This window comes from Aquarana catesbeiana, linkage group LG12 (assembly GCF_042186555.1).
Source record: "Aquarana catesbeiana isolate 2022-GZ linkage group LG12, ASM4218655v1, whole genome shotgun sequence".
Lineage (NCBI taxonomy): Eukaryota > Metazoa > Chordata > Amphibia > Anura > Ranidae > Aquarana > Aquarana catesbeiana.
In genome coordinates this window covers 188,638,252-188,653,011 of record NC_133335.1, presented here as the reverse complement: position 1 = coordinate 188,653,011, position 14,760 = coordinate 188,638,252, and the positions used below count along the sequence as shown (strand labels likewise).

Sequence of the window (14,760 nt, the reverse complement as noted above, 5' to 3'; positions counted from 1 at the left end):
TTGTTTTATGGGTTATGTGTCCTGTTGTTTTGATGCACACCTGTCATATAATTTTGGCATTGGGTGATGTGGACACCCGTCCAAATTACTGAGTTCAGAGGAAAGTTAAGGGTTAAAGTAGCTCTTAACACTAAAGTTTTTTTTTTTTTTTTTTGCCTTAATGCATTCTCTTCACTACTTGTTGCCCTTCTTCCCTTTCACCTTTCTGGCTCCTTTATCAATCCAGTGCTTTCCCCCGGCTGCAGATTTTCTCACCCCTCTTCCTGGTCTCACAAGCTTTGCTGGTAGCAGCAGGAGCCATTGACACAGACAGGGCTGCTCGGCCCCGCTCCCTCGTCATAGGATTTGATTGACAGCAGTGGCAGCCAATGGCTATCAATCTGTCTGGTGAGGAGCTACAGAGCGCTGCACAGCGCTGGATCGAGAATGGGCTCAGGTATGTATAAGTGGGGAGGAGAGAATTCTGTGACACAGAAGGTTTTTTTACCTTAATGCATTAAAGGGTAACTCCACTTTCGTGGGGGGAAAAAAAGCAAATATAGAAAAGATAATATAGCGTTTACAATGCAACGCAAGTCATTTTGTAGTGGAATGTTATTAAAAATGACCTTTCCTTTTCAGTCTACAGCTCTATATATTCAGTATAATGCAATGCAATATGGCTACCCGGAGGTGTTCTATACACAGAACGTGTACAGAATGCCCCCCAGAAACATAATTTCCTGCTTGTGTGATTGGCTCATTGATTTTCCCAGAAGTCTGCACTAATGCACGTCAGATTTCTGGCGTCCCCTGCACAAAAAATGTTTTTTTTTTTTTTTTTTTTTGGTGAGATACTCCCAATAGGAAATCATGTTTAATCGCTTCAGCCACGGAAGATTTTACCCCCTTCCTGACCAGAGCACTTTTTGCTATTCGGCACTGCGTCTATTTAACGGACGGTCGTGCGACGTTGCACCCAAACAAAATTGATGTCCTTTTTTTTCCCACAAATCTTTCTTTTGGTGGTATTTGATCACCTCTGCGGGTTTTTATTTTTTGTGCTATAAACAATAAAAGAGTGACAATTTTGAAAAAAAAGCATTATTTTTTACTTTTTGCTATAATGAATATCCCCCAAAAATCTTTAAAAAAAAACATTTTTTTCCTCAGTTTAGGCCGATATGTATTCTTCTACATATTTTTGGTAAAAAAAAAAATCGCAATAAGCGTATATTGATTAGTTTGCGCAAAAATTATAGCGTCTACAAAATAGGGGATAGTTTTATGGTATTTTTATTATTATTTTTTTTTTTTCTTACTAGTAATGGCGACGATCTGCGATTTTTATCGGGTCTGTGACAATTTTGACACATTTTTGGGACCATTGACATTTATACAGTGATCAGTGCTATCAAAATGCATTGATTACTGTAAAAATGTCACTGGCAGGGAAGGGGTTAACACTAGGGGGCGATCAAGGGGTTTATCGTGTTCCCTAGTGTGTGTTCTAACTGATTGGGGGAGAGGTCTGTGTAGGGGAGATGACAGATCGCTGCCAATCTGTCTCTTCTCCTCTACACACACAGATCCTGGTTCTCCGTGTGTCAGCAGCGATCACGGGAGCCTGGCGGTGATCGTGACTGCCGGGCACTCGCATCAGCTCTGGGGGTGAGCACTCGCACCTCCAGCGGCGCGCGCGCTCCCCTAGTGGCCACAGGGCAAAGCAACGTTTTATAACATTGCTTCACCCAGCCGTGCCATTCTGCCGCAGTACAACTGCGGCGGCTGGTCGGCAAGTGGTTAAAGGGATGCAGGCCCAGAAACTTTGCTCATTAGTGCTCTGCAGGTGCAGCAGCTGATTGATAATTATGAAACCACTCACATTAGATTCACTTTTTCCACAAACAGACGCACATGGATTTCTTCAGAATAACAAGTTAGGAATCTGCAACAAAGTTTGTTAAAATCCTTGTATTGTACATAGATCACCCAGAGGGGAATGTTTTTTTTTTTCTCGACAAAAGTGGAGTTACTCTTTAGGTAAAAAAGGTAAAAAATCTTTAGGCTTTAGAACCACTAGAAGAAGAAAAAAGACTTTACAACCACTTTTTAATGCTACATTAACATTAAAGTTATTTTAGAAAATGTGCACTTCTAAACCTTTGGCATCAGTTCAGGGAAGGGTCTGATCCAGCATGCTTCACCCCTGTGCACAAAGCCAACTTCATAAAGACACGGTTTGATGAGTTTGGTGTGGAGAATTTCCAGTGGGCTGCATAGCCTTGGCCTCAACCCCATTTACCACATTTAGGATGAATTGCTAGCCAGATCTTCTTCTCCAACATCAGAGCCTAACTTCAGACATTTTCCTTTGACTGGTCACAAATTCCCACTGATACTCTTTAATTTCTAGTGGAAAAGAGTGAACGTTCTTTAGGAGCAAACAGGGGGGCCAACTCTAGGTTAATGTCCATGGCTTTGGAATTGGATGTCCTTCAATCTCATATTAGTGTAACGGTCAGGTGTCCACAAGCATTTGGGCATATAGGGTAATTGGCTGCCCCCAAACAACTCCATAAAAGCAGTCTGTGGTCCTCAACTTGGGGTCATACAAATAATGAAAAAGCATCTTATGTATTGCTTATGCAGAGCTGTCACTGTTGGGCAACTTTTATGGCAGGTCTTGTCACTGGAACAGTGCGCCATTCCCGACCTGCGCAAACAAGACGCATGCTTTTAATACAAATGCATGCCTTCCTGGCACTGCAGTAACTGAGCTCTGCGTGCTTTTGTGCTACGTTTAAGGCTTGAGGAAGATTGTGCTAGCAATGCAATTACTATCAGAGCCCCTCCTGTGTGCCCCTCTGAACTTGCCTGTCAGTCCTGTGCTTCCTCTGATAACACTTCTACTTCAATTTGCTAGAAGCAAAGCTCCATGCAGAGATAAAGTGGCTCTTCCCACTTGTAGAACAGTCATGTGATCATTGATTTCCTACCCTTTTACTTCAAAATCAGCTTGCAGGTTAAGGCTGCCAGACAGAGTGGGGTTGATTTTCTAAAACTGAGGAGTGCAATATCTGGTGCAGCTCTGCATGGTAGCCAATTGGCTTCTAACATCAGCTTATTCAATTAAGCATTGACAAAATAACTGAAAGCCTATTGGTTTCTATGCAAAGCTGCACCAGATTTTGCACTCCCCAATTTTAGTAAATCAACCTCATTGTGACTGAGCAGCATATCCTCTGCTTTGCCATCCATTTGTGTTACCTAAAGCATACGTAAATAGAACAACCTTAAAAATATGCAATGGAAACACTGCTTACATGCAGCATTCAAATGTCCATCTATACTGATATTTAACCGCTTGCCGACCAACCACCGTACATTTGCGTCGGCAGAATGGCATGGCTGGGCACATGGGCGTACCCGTACGTCCCTTTGAATTTCCTGCCATGCCGGTGTGCACGCCCCCTTCGCGCGCCCCCTTCCCCCTTTCACACGAGCAGGGGATCCCCTTTACTCAGCAGGGGATCTGTCTGCCGATCCCCTGTTGAACGGATCAGCCAGATGGCAGCTCCGTGTCTGCTCCACATGGATACAGCCTGCTCTGCTCTATAGGCAGTCGGATGTACACAAACCGGCTGTCTGTTTACACCCGACTTCCCTCCGATCCAGCCTGATTTAGAGGAACGGATCCCCTTACCGTTTGTTTTTGCCAGATCAGATCAGAGGTAGCAGGTGTAGTGCCGAGGCTCTACCTGATTGGTTCCATATCATTTTGTCAGTCAGACCAATCTTACCAGTTTGCTGTGATTGAGCCACGCTGACCTGTCTGATAATCCTGAGAGTGAACTGGCAAGTTTCTTGATAAAGCAGCAATCAATAGATACTACTCTATCAGATGATCAACACAAGGGAAGAGTATGGTTGTCTTGCAGTCTTTGTTTTGTTTCTAACAACTTCCTGTTTCGGAAACAACGCCACATCAGATGTACCACTGACCTTCTAGGCTGTAAAATCACCTTCTGTGGTCTCTGTGCATGGGCTTTCTGGGTGATTTTGTTACAAAACTGCAGGACAGGAAGATTGCTGCATAAATGATCTCTGTAGAAAAATTACCGGTACTAATCTGCATGTTATCTTGCTTGATTTTAAGGTCACATCAGATGCTTTATGCATGTAATCTTTCCATGCTTTATATTCAGCATTCAGTGCTTGTGTTTTTATATATGTATTGCTTTTAGTCCTTTTTGTAAGTATTTAAATATTTATTGAGCCTTTAGATGCTCTTGTAATCAGAGTTCGATTGGTTTTTAATACCAAAGTATAATACAGTCTGTAATTACTTTACTACAGTACAAACACAATGATAAAAACTCTCCAGTGAGCTTTAAATGCAAGCTTAGTTTTAAGGAGGTTTGTACAAAGTCTGCAGCAAAACTTTAAAGGTGCAACAAGGCACTGCATGGGTCAGTGCATGACCTTTGTAGTTTAAGAACTTGCACTTCTTCCTGTGTGGAAACTACATATCCCACAATCCTTGGGACTCCTTGGGGGGGAAGATGGAGGGGGGGCGCTAGTGATAAGGAGGTTATAAACAACTACTCAAAAGTGTACGAGAAAAAAAGAATATGCATAATAAATGTGCAAAAGGTGACAATGAATTTTAAGGGGGGTTGTAAAGTCAGAAGGTTTTTTTTTTTATCTTAAAGCAGAGTTCCACCCAAAACCTTTTTTTTTTTTTTTTTTTTTTTTTTCAGTGACTCTAAACAGGTTACCTGTTTAGAGTCACTGAGGAGATCTTGGGCTAGAATTATTGCTTTTGCTCTAACGTTCACATCGATAACTCACATGTGTGGTTTGAACGCCATTTACATATGCGGGCATGACTTGCGTATGCGTTTGCTTTTTTTTATTTTATTTTGACACTTTTCCTTTCTCATTTTTTTTTTTTATCACTTCTATTCCTGTTACAGGGAATGTAAACATCCCTAGTAATAAGAATAGTGCATGACAGGTCCTCTTTACAGCGAAATCTGGGGTCTAGAAGTTCCCAGAACCCGCCTCTAGGCTGGGAAGCCTAAAAAAAAAAAAAAACAACCGACCCGGCTTCCCAAATGAGGCAACATGAGTGTTTACAACTGCCGAGGCCGGACGTGACAACATAACGTCACACCCGGCCTCCGAAGGTCATAGAGATGACCGGGAACCATCTGGTCCTCAGTCAGCTCCACGGTAAACTGCCTCCGATGGCCGATTTGTTTCCCGGCTCACCGATCGCACGGGTGGTGGAGGATGTCTCCTCCCACCGCCTGTAAAAACAATCAAGCGGCTGAACAGCCGCTGTGATTATTTTTCGGTGCAGGGAATCGCCTACAGTAAAAGATATCTGAATATGGTAATGATGTCATGATTAAGCACAGGTTGGATGTGTGAAACGCGTCTACGTGACTAAATATCTGATGCTCCAGGTGTATCCTGGTGATCTTCAATAAAGGCACTTTGTTTGGAACCCTTTTGATGTGCAGCCATTCTTCTTTTCTCAGCTATGATTGTTTTTACAGTGCAGGGAATTGCCCGCAGTAAAAGAAGATATCTGAATGATGTCTGCGACGTCATATGACGTAGTTAGGCGGCAAGTAGTTAATGTTCGCTATCAACAACTACATACTGAAAATATAAAAACACTGCTTTAACAGAGCACATTTTCCAAGGCTGAGGGTTGCTCTCTAAGATTTAGACTGGGAGGGAATATTGGCATAGATAGATGGACACAGAACAGAAATGGAAATTCTTCCAAACAATATGAAAAATTTTAAAAAAACTATATAAAACCTATGTGGCCTACAGCCAAAGCTTTTTTTGTATGTCACTTATGGATCACATGAGTGCAGTTCGTTCTGCACTCCTGTAACCCGTTTTCAGCCTACAGCGGGGGACAGATGCAGCATCGAACCTAGGTGAGTATAAAGTGTTTTTTTTTTATTTTTTTTTTGTTTTTTTGCAAAGCTCATATTTTACTTCTCTTAAAAAAAAAAAAAAAAGCTATAAGTAATAATAGAAGCGTTTTTTAAAAAATATAAAAATAAAGGAGCACTATCCTCATGTAAATGTTAAATGGAACATAACAGAATATGTAAAAAGGAAATCAAGGCCACAAAAATTCAAAATGAACAACAGATTGCAAGAGTAGGACAAACCCTAAAAAAAATTCTTCAAAAATAGTAAAAAGTTCAGGTCTGAGCATATAGGCCCTTTACAAAATAATCTGAAGTGGGTTACTAGGGGCAAATTTATGAAATACCTTCTTCAGGATCATTGGGAGCTCATGTACATAATTGGGATGGTATTGACACAGCCCCCCAAATGATCCACAATGGCTCAAAATTGATATGGTCCAGAAATATTTAGACAAAATAAAAGTGAATAAAGCACCTGGACAGATGGCAGTCACCCACTAGTCCTAAAAGAATTGAGCTCAGTCATTTCAAAGCCATTATTTCTAATTTTAGGCACTCTTTAATGACTGGCATAGTAACACTGGATTGGCGTAAGGCCAATGTAGTGCCTACATTTATAACGGTCAAAGTCTTTCCAAATAACTATAGACCTGTTAATTTAACTTCTATAATTGGGAAGATACTGGAGAGTTTAATAAAAGACCACATAGATGAGTTTTTGCTAGAAAAGTAATAGCCATCATAGATTCCATGACAGAAGATGTCAAACAAATCTGATTTCTTTTTTTGTGGCAGTGACAAAAACCCAGCTATCTTTAGGCCGGACTCGTGACTCCCGCCTGGTCTCCTACTCCAATCCAGGGCTACTGCGGGAGGGGCACGTGACCTTGACGGCTGAGGTCAGAGGGAGATCTTGGCCACTCCCGCAGTAGCCCTGGTTCGGAGTAGGAGACCGGCCGGGAGTCACGTGACCGGCCTAAAGATGGCTGTAAAAGGGTATTTACAAGCTTTGTTTTAATAAAACATTTACCCTGTGTGTTATGTCTAGTTATATTAGAGGGGCTGGCAATGAAATACATTTTTATGGTAACAACCACTTTAATATTTTTAATGATATCGGGTCTGGGATTAAAAGTACTATTTCCATGTTTGGGGACACCAAGCTATGCAGTGGAATAACGTCCTTACAGGATGTCTCCAATTTACAAGCCGACCTCAATGCACAGTTTAATTGGGTAACTGTGGCAAATGAGGTTCAATGTTGATAAATGTAAATTTATTCACTTGGGGGCGAAGAATATGCATGCATCATACATACTAGGGGGAGTACAACTGGAGGGGAATCAATGGTGGAGAAGGATCTGGGGGTTTTGGTTGATCGTAAGCTTAATAATAGCATGCAATGCCAAGCTGCGGTTTCCAAAGCTATCAGATTCCTTTTTTTGTATTGAAAGAGGTAGAGACTGCAGAGCGATAGAGATATATTATTTTGCTATAATAAAAAAAAAAACACACAGACTTATAGCGCTAAATTGACAGCCATCAGAGAATCATCATAATGTCATAACAATTAAATTGAAGGAAAACTGAGAACCAGTGCAGCTGTCAACTCTTGGGGAAAAAAGTAACATCAAAATGCACAAACAAACAGCGCTTCAATGGAGCCTGAAATAAAAGGACTGTAGTGAAACTGGATAAAATAATTAAAAGTCACAAAAAAATGGAAAAAGTCAATGGTAAAAACTGGATAGAGCAACGCCAATTCCATAGTTTAAATATGTTGAAAAAATCCAGTTTCGCTACAGTCCTTTTATTTCTGGCTCCATTGAAGCGCTGTTTGTGTATTTAGATATTATTTTGCCCCTGTATAATTTGTTGGTAAGACCTCATCTGGAATATGTGGTTCAGTTCATAAAAAGGATATCTGAGAACTGGAGAGTGGTGCAGAGAAGGCCACCCAAACTGATAAGAGGCATGGAGGAGCTCAGCTATGAGTAAAGGTTATCTGATCTGAGTTTTTTCTCTTGAGAAGAGATTAAGCCTTGGTTCACACTGTCGTGACTTGTCATGCGACTTGACAGTTCAAAGTCATGACAAATCGTGCCCCATTAACGGCAATGGAACTGTTCTAAACGATGAAAAAGGTTCCTGCACTACATTGGTGTGACTTCAACACGACTTGCATTGACTTCTGGTAAAGAAGTCGTATGCAAGCTGCGCAGGGATGTCGGATTCAAAGTCGCAACAGTGTGAATAAGGGCTAATAGAGGATATGATCAACATGCATAAATACATAAGTGGCCAATACAGTGAACTTAGTGTAGAATTACCGTATTTATCGGCGTATAACACGCACCGGCGTATAACACGCACCCCAATTTAGGAGGGAATTTTAAGGAAAAAAAACTTTTAGGAGGGAAGTTGAAGGGAAAAAACTTACATTTAAATGCCCTTCATTGCAGCCTTGTCAGTGCAGCCTTGTCAGTGCAGCCTTGTCAGTGCAGCCTTGTCAGTGCAGCCTTGTCAGTGCAGCCTTCCCCAGTGCAGCCTTCCCCAGTGCAGCCTTCCCCAGTGCAGCCTTCCCCAGTGCAGCCTGGGATCCCCTGTCCCTGCTTCCAGGGCTTCAAAATCGCGGTCCGCGATTTGAAAATGGCGCCGCCGGCGCCGAAGTACACAGAGCCGGTCCTCGGCTCTTTCCGGCGGCTCTCGTTTACTTTCGGCTCCACTCGTAGTCCCGAGCGGAGCTATCCGAGTAGGTCATTTTCAAATCGCAGTCCGCGATTTTGAAAATGTGACAGCTCGGGATCGGCGTATAACACGCACCTGCGACTTTCCCCTGATTTTAAGGGGAAAAAAGTGCGTGTTATACACCGATAAATACGGTATTCATTTTAAGGTCATCACAGAGGACAGGGGGGCACTCTTTACATATAGAGGAAAAGAGAATTAATCTCCAAATAATAAGGAAAGGTTTCTTCACAGTAAGAGCTGTGAAAATGTGGAATAGACGCCCTCAAGAGCTGGTTCTGGCAAACTCAGTAGATTGTTTTAAGAAAGGCCTGGATTCTTTCCTTAACCGCTTGCCGACCGCCTCACGCAGATATACTGGGGCAGAAGGGCTCGTACAGGCAAAACCACGTACCTGTACGTTCCCCTTTTAAGGGGCGGCCAGCGGGCGCCCGCGGCAAGCTCCGTGAGTCGGGTCGCGGGTCCCGCGGACTCTATCGCCGCAGGGATACCCGCGATCGCCTCACGGGGAGATGCTAAAGCAAACAAGCATCTCCCTGTTCTGCCTAGTGACAGTGTCACTGGATCTCTGCTCTCTGTCATCAGAGCAGAGATCCGTCACATGTCACACACAGCCATGCCCCTCACAGTTAGACATGCCTAGGACACACTTAACCCCTACACTGCCACTTGGTGGTTAACCCCCTTCCCTGCCAGTGTTATTTACACAGGAATCAGTGCATTTATAGAGCACTGATTGCTGTATAAATGACAATGGTCCCAAAAATGTCCTCTGTGTCCGCCATAATGTCGCAGTCACGATAAAAATCGCTTATCACCGCCATTACTAGTAAAAAAAAAAAATTAATAAATTTTTTTTTCCCCCACTGGAGCAAATTGAATCATGCTTTTGTTTTTTGGGGTTTTTTTCCTTTCCTCAGGATCAACTGTGGGTATTTGTTAGTATATATGGAGGTTTTCTATTTGAGTGTGTTGGCTTTCTTTTTTTTTTTTTTTTCCTCTGTTGGTTGAACTGGATGGACTTGTCTTTTTTTTCAACCAGATTAACAATGTAACAGTGCTTTAGAAATTATATGCAATTTAATTAGGCTTTACATATACTTTAAAGTGAATTTGTATGCCCAGACTATGAACTCTAAAGTAATTACAGTGGCTCAATGATTAGCACTTCTGCCCTGTAGCAGTAAGGTCCTCAGTTTTAATCCCAACCAAGACACTACCTGCTTAGTTTGCATGTTCTCCCTGTGCTTGTGTGGGTTTTTGCTCCTGTCTAAATTGACCCTAGTGTGGGTGGGTGTGTGGATGTGTGTATGCACCTTAGATTGTAAGCTCCTTGACGCTAGGGACTGATGTGAATGTATAAATTCTGTGAAATTTGTTGGTTCTATATTCATATATAATAAATGATATACATATTCTGCATATTCTTGGTCTCAAAAGCGATATGTCACTTTCGTCAACTAAAATATGTACATCTCCAGCCTTGATTGTATGTCTTGACTCAATTAGAGAGTAAGGCAAGCCATAGATTATGCAATTTTCTTTCCTTCCACTGGTGGAAGGAAATTGCTTGATTTTCCCATCAACACAGTCAGTGTTGATGGGGGAATCCCTCCCGCATCGCTATTGTGTTCATCCAGCAGGGAACCTTCCCTGCCAGCAGAACACAATGATTAGCGTAATCGTTCGGGAAAACCTGACTGGCTGGTGCCCCTACATGGATCAAAATTCAGCCGGTCCCTGCTGAACTGGCCAAATTTCAGTGCTGAAGTTCACAGACTGCCAGGGAGAAAGGAGAGAATATCGGTGAGATAAGATAAGACACTATTTATGTTAAGCAGGGTACACACTAGAAATTTCTTTTTTTTTTTTTCGTTCAACCCATGGGGCTGAACGAAAAAAAACTGAGAGATTGCCGTACTAACCCAAGCAATGTTCGTGTAGCAATCTCCCCGGCTGTGCTATTGTATTCTGACAGGGGTACTGCCCCCTCATCAGAACCTACTGATCAGCGCTGGCAGCCATTGGCTTTCAGTGCTGATTGGATGCAGGTCGGATGCTGGTTTTCCAGCATAAGGGAAAGAGAAGGGCGCCTCCTAAGTGCAGTGGTTAACAGATTTATTACAGGCACAATGATATTAAAAACACTTACACGATAGTAAGAGGTCATAGGCATACAGTTGTGCTCATAAGTTTACATACCCTGGCAGAATTTGATTTCCATTCTTCAGAGAATGTGAATGATCACACAAAAACTTTTCTTGCACTCGTGGTTAGTGTTTGGTTGAAGTCATTTATTATCAATCAACTGTGTTTACTCTTTTTAAAGCATAAGGGCATTGGCAACAGAAACTAGCCAAATGACCCTAATCAAAAGTTTACATACCCCAGTTCTTAATACCGTGTATTGCTCCCCTTTCACATCAATGACAGCTTGAAGTCTTTTGTGGTATTTGTGGATGAGGCTCTTTATCTTCTCAGATGGTAAAGCTGCCCATTCCTCTTGGCAAAAAGCCTCCAGTTCCTGTAAATTCTTGGGCTGTCTTGCATGAACTGCACGTTTGAGATCTCCCCAGAGTGGCTCAATGATATTGAGGTCAGGAGACTGAGATGGCCACTCCAGAACCTTCACTTTATTCTGCTGTAGCCAATGACAGGTCGACTTGGCCTTGTGTTTTGGATCATTGTCATGTTGGAATGTCCAAGTACATCCAATGCGCAGCTTCCTGGCTGATGAATGCAAATGTTCCTCCAGTATTTTTTGATAACATGCTGCATTCATCTAGCCATCAATTTTGACCAAATTTCCTGTGCCTTTTGTAGCTCACACATCCTCAAAACATCAGCGATCCATCCCTATACCTTTCATCATAGGCCTTGTTGACTCCTCTCCAAATGTAGTGTTTATGGTTGTGGCCAAAAAACTCAATTTTGGTCTCATCACTCCAAATGACTTTGTGCCAAAAGGTTTGAGGCTTGTCTCTTTGCTGTTTGGCATATTGTAAGTGGGATACTTTGTGGCATTTGCGTAGTAATGGATTTCTTCTGGTGACTAGACCATGCAAACCATCTTTCTTCAAGTGCCTCCTTATTGTGCATCTTGAAACAGCCACACAACATGTTTTCAGAGTCCTGTATTCCACCTGAAGTTTTTTGTGGGTTTTTCTTTGCATCACAAACAACTTTCCTGGCAATTCCTTGGATATCTTTTTATATCCCTTTCCTGTTTTATACAGTTCAGCTACCTTTTCCCGCAGATCCTTTGACATTTTTTTTGCTTTCCCCATGACTCAGAATCCAGAAACGTCAGTGCAGCACTGCATGAAAGATGCAAGGGTCTGTCAGGAGTCCAGAAATGCATTGACCTTTTATACACACACACTATTTACAAGCAAACAGATCACAGGTGAGGATGGTTACCTTTTTTTATAGCCATTTAAACCCCTTTGTGTAAACTTGCGTGCATGTTATAAGACCAAAATCACCAGGGTATGTAAACTTTTGATCAGGGTCATTTGGGTAGTTTCTTTTGCCATTATGACTTAAAAAGAGTAAACACAGTTTATTGATAATAAATGGCTTCAGACAAACACTAACCATGAGTGAAAGAAAAGTTTTTTGTGTTATTCATATTCTCTGAAAATTGGCCATGAAATCATAAATTCTGCCGTGTAAACTTATGAGCACAACTGTATAATGATTTGTCCTCATGCGGATCGCTGTAATCCTCGTCTGTCTGGGGGAGAGAGAGCGAGCCGTCCTGCAGCTCTCAGAATCCCTGGTGACGTGGATTGGCGAAGGAGCTGTGCACGCTCCGAAATGCGTTGCTGCCCACCACCTTCACCTGATGTCACAGCCGCCTCATTGCTTCTTCACCTCCTCGCCAATCCACGTTACCAGGGACTCTGACAGTTGCAGGACGGCTCCCTCTATCTCCCCCAACAGACAGACGAGGATTACAGCGATCTGCATGAGGACAAATCATTATATGCCTATGACCTCTTACTATCTTGTAAGTGGTTTTTATTAAATCTGTTAACCACTGCACTTAGAGGCGCCTTTCTCTTTATGACCCTCCAGAGCTGCTGCTTGTCTACAAATTGCTGCCTTTAGTGCCATCTCTCCACTGCTTCTAAGGACTGGATACCCAGCCTCACCAGAACGCCCTCATCTCTCCCTCCTTTCTGGTTTTTCAGCATGCCTGTGTGACAGAAGCTGGTCGTGAGACTGGCTTCTGTAGAAGAGACCACTTTACACACAGGCTGAAAGTTGGTCGGTTCAACAGTAATTTCAGACTATTTTCAGCCTACATGTACAAGGCTTACGTTTTAACTCTTTTGTGTTTCCCTGTCAGCAGAGTTTGTCCCGTCGCCTGTTCTTTTCGTTTCTCTGTCATTCCTGTTGCTTTCTTCCCCATTCAGCAACTGTAAATCCTAAAGCTGTTTCGATCGAGCTCCAGTGGCTCTGATTTTATCCACAGTGCCGAGAGTAGAGAGCAACTGAGCATGTGCAGAGCAGGGTGAGACTGGATTTTAAACCATATAGGCCAGGGTTTCTCAACCGGGGTTCTGTGTTGCCCTGCTTCCCCCCCGTGTATTGTGCTCTCCTGACCCCCTGTGCTATACCTTGCTGCCACCCTGTACACTTCTTATCTCAAGTGACCCAGAATTGAGCATCTGTGCAGAAAAAAGCAAGCACAACTTTCGCAAAAAACAGGTATGTTTTTGATATTGATTCTATTTTTTTAATGTTATTTCTAAAAATGATTGTTATATCAACAACTCGCTGATCACACCAATGTTCCATGAGTTGTAGATGTGAACATTATTTCAGGGGGTTCCCTGAGATCTCAAAGTTTTTGCCAAAGGTTCTCCCAATAGGACCGTGCTACAACTACAAGCCAAACATTTGGCTTGCTGTTGTGGTGTGTTCCATTCAAAAACTCTGTACAGCAGAAGCATTCCGAAGGCGGCATAATTGCCTCCTGAATGCCTGGAGACAGATACTTAGCTGCCCTCTGAAAAGTTATCCAACGCGGATCACATTTTAAAGACTGCTGCCTTGTGAACATGGCCTTAGAAATCAACCAAACTTTAGAGTCTTTGAAAGTTGGCGGCCAGCACTGATCAGTGTGTTCTGGCGAGGGAGTCCCCCTTGTCAGAACACTAAGCCACAGTGGGGGAGATTGCCACACTAACATTGTTTGTGTTAGTATGGCAATCTCTATTGTTCCTCATTCAACTAAGCGGGTTCTAGTGTGTACCAGGCTCAAAACAGGCCCTGCACACTAGGGAGAGTTTTTGGGATTGTCACTATGGGTCTTGCAATGTGAAGTGAGGTTCTGGCAGAACAAGCTAGATGAATTAGACTTCAGGTCTGCTGGTGGTACATCATTGCTGTGGGCACTTTAAAATTTGAGCTTGATCCTTACTTTGCATGTACTGCATGCATGGAAACATGCCATTCGCTCATGTGGAGTCACTTATAACACAGAAGCAGTCTCCTATTTACATCAATTTGAAGCAGTCTACCTTCACTTCGCCAGTTCCTTTTGAAGGTCTCCCATAAGTTGGCCATTAAATGGCAGTTGCCCTAAGTATCTTCTGTAAATTGGTAGCTGTATATTGGTCCCTTGTCACCTGTAAATTGCCCCCAGCTGCTGCCCTTTGATTGTTGGGTTCCCCTATCTGTTTCTTGCAGATTGGCAGTTGCCCATTACTGTAATTTGTAGATTGATGGCTTCCCCCAATTGCTGCCTATAAGTCGGTTTGTTTGCTTTAGTGATTGCCCCTAGATTGGCAGCTGTTGCCTGTAGGTAGATGGCTTTCCCTAGTTGCCACCTGTAGGCTGTAGATTTCCACTAACTCTCATCCATAGATTGGCAGCTGTCCATTGATGCCCCTAGCTGTCGCTTCTAGATTGGTGGCTGCTCCCTGAAAATTGGCAGTTTGCCTTAGATATTGCCCATAGATTAGCAGCTGCCCCTAACTGTCGTCTGTAGATTGTCAGCTTCCCCTAGCTGTCACCCACAGACTAAGTGCTGCCCCTAGTGGGCTCTTTTAACATAGCC

General features: G+C 42.8%; 1 protein-coding gene across 6 annotated transcripts in view; it reads left to right on the top strand.

Moving 5' to 3' along the window:
* Positions 1 to 14,760, top strand: part of RALGAPB (Ral GTPase activating protein non-catalytic subunit beta) — a 186,997-nt gene that overhangs the window by 86,991 nt on the left and 85,246 nt on the right. The window lies entirely within an intron of this gene.